Source organism: Rattus rattus, unplaced genomic scaffold (assembly GCF_011064425.1).
Source record: "Rattus rattus isolate New Zealand unplaced genomic scaffold, Rrattus_CSIRO_v1 PGA_scaffold_21, whole genome shotgun sequence".
Classification (NCBI taxonomy): Eukaryota; Metazoa; Chordata; class Mammalia; order Rodentia; family Muridae; genus Rattus; species Rattus rattus.
In genome coordinates this window covers 14,785-20,846 of record NW_022651143.1, presented here as the reverse complement: position 1 = coordinate 20,846, position 6,062 = coordinate 14,785, and the positions used below count along the sequence as shown (strand labels likewise).

At 42.8% G+C, this 6,062-nt stretch overlaps 1 pseudogene; it reads left to right on the top strand.

The window, feature by feature from the left end:
* Positions 1 to 2,883: 2,883 nt before the first annotated feature.
* LOC116889640 lies at positions 2,884 to 3,476 on the top strand (annotated as a pseudogene).
* The last annotated feature ends 2,586 nt before the right edge of the window (positions 3,477 to 6,062 follow it).

Below are 6,062 nucleotides of genomic sequence, written 5' to 3'. Positions count from 1 at the left end.
TGTGTACATGTGTGTGTTTTTGTGTGTGCATGTGTGTGTGTTTGTGTGTGTATGTATGTGTGTGTTTGTGTGTTTCTGTATGTATGAGTCTTTCTGTTTGTATGTGCATGTTTGTGTGTGTGTGTGTCTGTGTGTGTGTATTTGTGTGTGTGTGTGTGTGTGTGTGTGTGTGTGTGTGTGTGTGTGTTGTGTGTATGTGTGCTTTCCAGGCTTAAAAAATCCCAAAGACTGTAAATCTCAGCAGGTGCCTAGAGAAGGAAGATGAAAAGGAGAAAGGGGGAAAAAATCCTTGTCATTTTAATTAACCCCATTGAGGGTCAACCCATAGCGGGACCAACAGTCCACATAATGGCAGAGGAGTCATAAGAGCAGAGAGAGAGCAAAACTCAAATTGTGGAGGAAAATGTGCTTAAAGAAAGGAGAAAAAGAAGACGGTGCACTTAGAAAAGTGGACCTATTGTAAAAAGCCGCAATAATTGGTGAAATTCTACGGACATTAAAAAAAATTATAATGAAAATGGTAAAGTAGAAAGAATTATTGGGAAGAGGAGGATGGTCAGAGTGTAGTAGGGCCAGGGGGTTCTGAAAAAGAATCTTTTGAAGATCTGAAAATATGTAACACAAACAATTAATGCGCCCTGTAATTTACAGATAAATTCCATACCTGCATCGTATTCTGTCTACCAATATTTCAAAAATAAAATTACCTCATCTATTTCATCATGTTTTTCCTGCATTTGATCAATAAATTCCTTGTAACCAGAAGTGCTGGTAAATTTTAAAGTCATTTAAAATGACTAGTCAATATGAGTTTGTCATTAAGTTTATCCGACTTTGGGAGACAGAGCCCAGGCTAATTTTTCCTCGCTCTTTGAAAAATCCATAATTCATGATTGCCATTGACTTCAATGCAAGGTATTTAATCCTCTCAAATTCCAGATTTGTTTGTACAAAAATGGCCCTCCTCTAATTGTGGGTTTTAATAAAGTTAATTTTGGTGTGCTATCAAGTGGGCTGCCATGGAGAGAGAGGCTAGCAATATTTCTGATACGAAGAATGGCTTAAAGATAACCAAAGGAAAGATAGGAGCTGGGAAAAAAACCACCAAAGATGTTGATGACTCAGAAACAAAAGACTTTTTCAGAAACTAAATGCATGAAAAGAGTTACTTGGGCAGATTGTGACGCGAGTCATCAGAATATTTGGGTGGGCACTTTATTTTGGGTCTCCAGGAGGCTACATGAGAAGCTAAAACCTGGATGATGGAAGTTTCTAAGCGTAACTAGGGAAGGAACTGGCCTGAGAGGGCTTCTATGACATAAGCAGAGCCTGGATGATGTCACAGAGCACTGGGCGGAGGTTGTGCATCTCTTCCTCTTGGGGGCACTAGACTCCCTTGAAGGTGGGTTCTCTATCTTCACAGCGGTGTGTGAAAGCCAGTTCTGCTCCTGAACCCCACAATTGTTCAACAGGCTTTTGGTGCCTGACGGTTTCAGAAAGACAGAATCTGGACGACTAGGACATTGTTTTCTTTTGGTAAATCGTTTATGAAGATGACTGGTACCCTTGTGGCCCAAGCAAAGTTTTCCCCAGTACAGCGAAGTAACGTGTGTCCTCATACTTCCCACGTTTGCAGAAGGAGCTAGGCAGATGGTCTAGGCTAGTCAGTTTCCGGAGTTTATTATCCTTTCCTAACAATATCTAATTCAAAATTCTACTAAAATGCCAAAGCTCCACTCTGTGCCTGTGAATTTTAGTAGTTAATATTTCTTTTGTTATTGTTGTTGATGTTGTTGTTTTTTTTTTTTTTTCTTTTTTTTTTCCGGAGCTGAGGACCGATCCCAGGGCCTTGTACTTGCTAGGCAAGTGCTCTACCACTGAGCTAAATCCCAACCCCAGGAGATATTATTTCTAAATCACTGTTGTTGCCTAGACAAATGACTTGTTGCTGTCGAAGACTCCGCAGCTTCCCGGAATAAACCTCGGGCCGGGTCAGGAGACACAATACATAAATCCAGTGGACTGGTGTGCTATGTCACTGGGCAGATATTTGTGGATGTTGCCACATTGCTCATAGTTAGAGGGTAGAAAGAGGTGTGGCCACCTTTCAGGCTCCTTTGCTGGCCTTTCTCTGTTCTGCCTTGCTTAAAAGTGGGGACAGGGATGCTTAATCCCGCTGACCTAGCCATTCAAATAAGTTCTCGGCAGAGACAAAATTGCATAGGGCTGAAGAATGTGTGTCTGAATATGTTATTTTTTGAGCTGTAGGGAACCATTTGATCATTTCCTTTGAACTTTAGATTTTGATTTTTGAGAAAGTGTTTTTCTGTTGTTAGCTTTGTCTATTCTTTATCCTAACCCTGTATGCCACCATGTTTGCCTTGATCTCACAGAGGTCTGCCTGCCTCTGCCTCTTAGTGCTGGGGAATCAGTGCTCCACCATTGCCAAGCCTTCTATGAACTTCTGATTATGACAGAATTAGATTCAGATGCTCAGGAAACACACTACCATAGCCTTCCTCAACTTCTTAAAAGTTCTCTTAGACAAGAGTACTTGGTCCTTGTCCTTCCCCTTCCTTTGTTCTTGCAGGCACTAATATGACAGAGACAACAGCATTGTGTCTCTGGTTTTAAGCAAACAAGCTCTTTCAAAAAACAGACCCAGGCCATGGACAATATGAAAACCTGAGCACCAGAGCGATAGCCCTGAAACAGTGGACCAGGGTGCTGTGACCCTACCCCACCCCAAGTCTAGAGCCATGAAGAAGAGGATGTCTCAGGAGGGGATGAGCACACCCATCCTTCAGAAGCAGCAGAGGAGGAGGCTTTCTCCCCAGGCCCTAGGAATGTGTGTGGGCTGCCAGGAATTGTTCTGGCGGATGGATGGAAGGTGATAGGCCCGTTACCAATGGAAGGCCATCGTTTGCAGATCAACTGCCAACAAATCCCTCTCTCTCTGGTCAAGTATGACGGAGATTGGCTGTGTCCATGGACTTGAACTTCACTGTGACGAGAGGATTTTAAATCTTAAGTTCTTGCCTCACAAAGTAGTGTTTCCTCAAGTCAAAGACGCCCGTCTCGCAAGTGCAATGGTAGGTCGAGCTGCGGAGCATACATTTGAGGGCAAACATGGCTCTAAGGACAACTGGAGGGGGGTGGTTCTGGCCCAGGTGCCAATCATGAGAGGACTGGTTTTACATCACCTACCAGAAAGATCAGTCTATACATCTACCAACTCCTGGATGATTACTGAAAGGTAACCTCCATCATTCAGAATATACCTCCAACAGAAGGTCAAGTCAGGCGTTAACAGCGACAGATTAACAGGTCACTATGTGCAGTACACCAGAGGCGATGGGTCCAAAAAGATAGGCAAGGTCATTTACCAAGTTCTAGCCAAGCCTCCCGTGTACTTCATCAAGGTTAAAGGCGACGTCCACATCTATGTCTATAATCTGGTGGAAAAGATCCATTAAGTTGAAATTCACAAAGTACGGGGGAATGGAGATGGATAATTTATAGGATTGAAGGGAAAATGCCTTTGACAACCCCAGTACCTTTTCCACTGGAATTTGTTTTTGCTCTAGAAATTAAAATGTGTGGTGTGATTTGTTGTGTGTGAACACTTTGGTGGAGTAAACAGGCTGTAGTGGATGGAACTTGTCATGAGAGGAAGCCAGAAGAGTCAAAGATGGTGAACGAATTCTAATGTTACATAGGCTAAAAACAAAACAGGACTGAAACATCTGAGGTCTTTGGGGAGAAAAGAACTGGAGATTGGGCTTAGAGGAGCTGGGATGGCACAAGAAAGAAAAGATGGATGTTTAGGAAGCAGTGAAGAGGATCCAGAAATAGATAGACTCTCTGAGGTGAAGATTGAGGGATAAACAGACAGTTGGGGAAAGAGTGGCAGGTAACAGGGAGGTGGTCTTAGAACTAAAGGGGAAACTCAATAAACTGATCCAAGCAGACTCAGAATCAGAGATGATCTGTTTTTGTTTGACTAACGAAACCTAAAGAAACCTGTTTCTCATCTGTAGATCTATTATTTTTAATTATGTGGGTGGGGGCAGGGCATGAATACAGGAGACCACAGAGACAAGAATAGTCAGTTCACCTGGAGCTGGAATTAAAGGTGTTTGGGAGCCATTGGAAATGATCTTAAAGAACCAAATCAAAGTCCTCTTTCAAAGCAGATGAGCTCTTGATCCAGTGGTCATCTCTCCAGGCCCCTAAAGTCTTCTTTTTAAATAAATCCAACCTCCACATGAAGAGAAAGAAGCCAGGATGATTGGTAAAAGATTCTAATTGATGGTGATGTGGAAGAAGACTAAAGAACACATGAGGGGTAGCGGACTGCCTGAGGGACAAAGGAATTCAAAGATGGAATTTTTCAAAAATTGAAGCAGGAGACACAGGGAAAGAAAAAGAAAGGGTCTAGGAATGAGTTGAACTTGGGCCACAGACATATTTGTCTCTTTGGTTCTGTAAGAACAGCCAAACCATCACTATAAAAAGGTGTATGTTATGGAGGTGGAGGCTTCCCAGGGACATTTGGCGAAAGATAACTCCAAAGTAGTAGTAGTGCCAAACTAAGTTTATATATATTGATTTAGAAAGTATCATAAAAGTCCATTATTTTGAATGATCAGTAAAAAGTAACTTCAAGAGAAAGTATGGGGATGCCATGAGCTTCTGTCAGGTGTTATGGATCCTGTGTTTAGCTTCCCTGAGCACTGTTTACCTCTATTGCATCCTGTAATATTTTTTTGAGGTCTCTACTCAAAGCCCCTATATGACCACAAAAGAAGCTCCCTGCACACAGCTTGTCTTGCCTGGCTCTCCTTTGACTGGATCCTTCCTACACCTAAGGGCCGTTTTACCTATCTAGCCCAAGGGAGGTTCCGTCTTTTACTCATGTAGCTTATCCTCAGAAGAAAACTCTTGATGGTGCCTCCAATGCAGAGGTGCTGAGCTCTTTCCTATGCCATTTGCCGTGACTTTCAAATGCTTTGCAGTTCCTGACCATGTAGCTCTCTCCTCCTGAGAAGCCCCTTTGCACTACATGGGGTCACCCTGAGCCACATCTACACTCCTAGTGTTTCTTTGTAGGCAACCTTATCATGGACTCAATCATTGCTGTTTCTTCTCTCAAGAATAAGTTTCTCCTGCAGGACTTGATACTTTCTATCATTGATTGATTTCTACTATTTGGGGTTTTTATACTGGCTGATTGTCCTGAAGGTTTCATTGCTGAAAAGAACACCATGACCAAGCAACTTATAAGGGACAACATTTTAATTAGGGCTGGCTTACAGGGACAGAGTTTCAGTCTCTATTTTTCATCAAGGCAGGAGGCATGGAAGCCTCCCCCTAGGCAACATGGTGTTGGGAGAAGAAGCTTATCACCACCACAGTGATGCTTCCTCCAAAGGCCACCTTCTCCCTGAGTCACCTCTATTTATTTGGCCCACACTTCCCTTAGGACAATCACATTCTAATGACCACCCTGATTTTTATGCCAAGTTGATACAAGCTAGAGTCTCATCAGAGGAAGGCTCCTCAGTTGAGAAAATGCCTCCACGCCAAGATCCAGCTGGCAGGGCATTGCCCTTGTGATTGGTGGGGCATGCTCAGCCCATGCTGTAGTGGCACCATTCCTAGGCTGGTGGTCCTGGATTCTATAAAGCAAGCTAAGCAAGACATGCGGGCAATCAGTAAGCAGTGCCACCACATAGCCTCTGCCTCAGTTCTGCACCTCCAGAATCCTGTCCTGTTGAGTTCCTGTCCCCAACTTCTTTTGCTGATGAGCAGCAATGCCCAGAAATTATCAAGCTGAATAAACCTTTTCCTCCCTATTTGCTCTTTGGTCAATGTTTCCTTACAACAATAGAAACCCTAGTAAAGACAATTTCTTATAGAAACAAAGTGTGTCTAGTAGGAGCCACAGAACAGACCTTACCTAACCACAAATAGAAATGTATAGATGCTTTATTTTAATTTAAAATTAAGACTTGCATATGTACTGACTTTTTGACTTTCTAGTGTGCTTCCTTCTCATT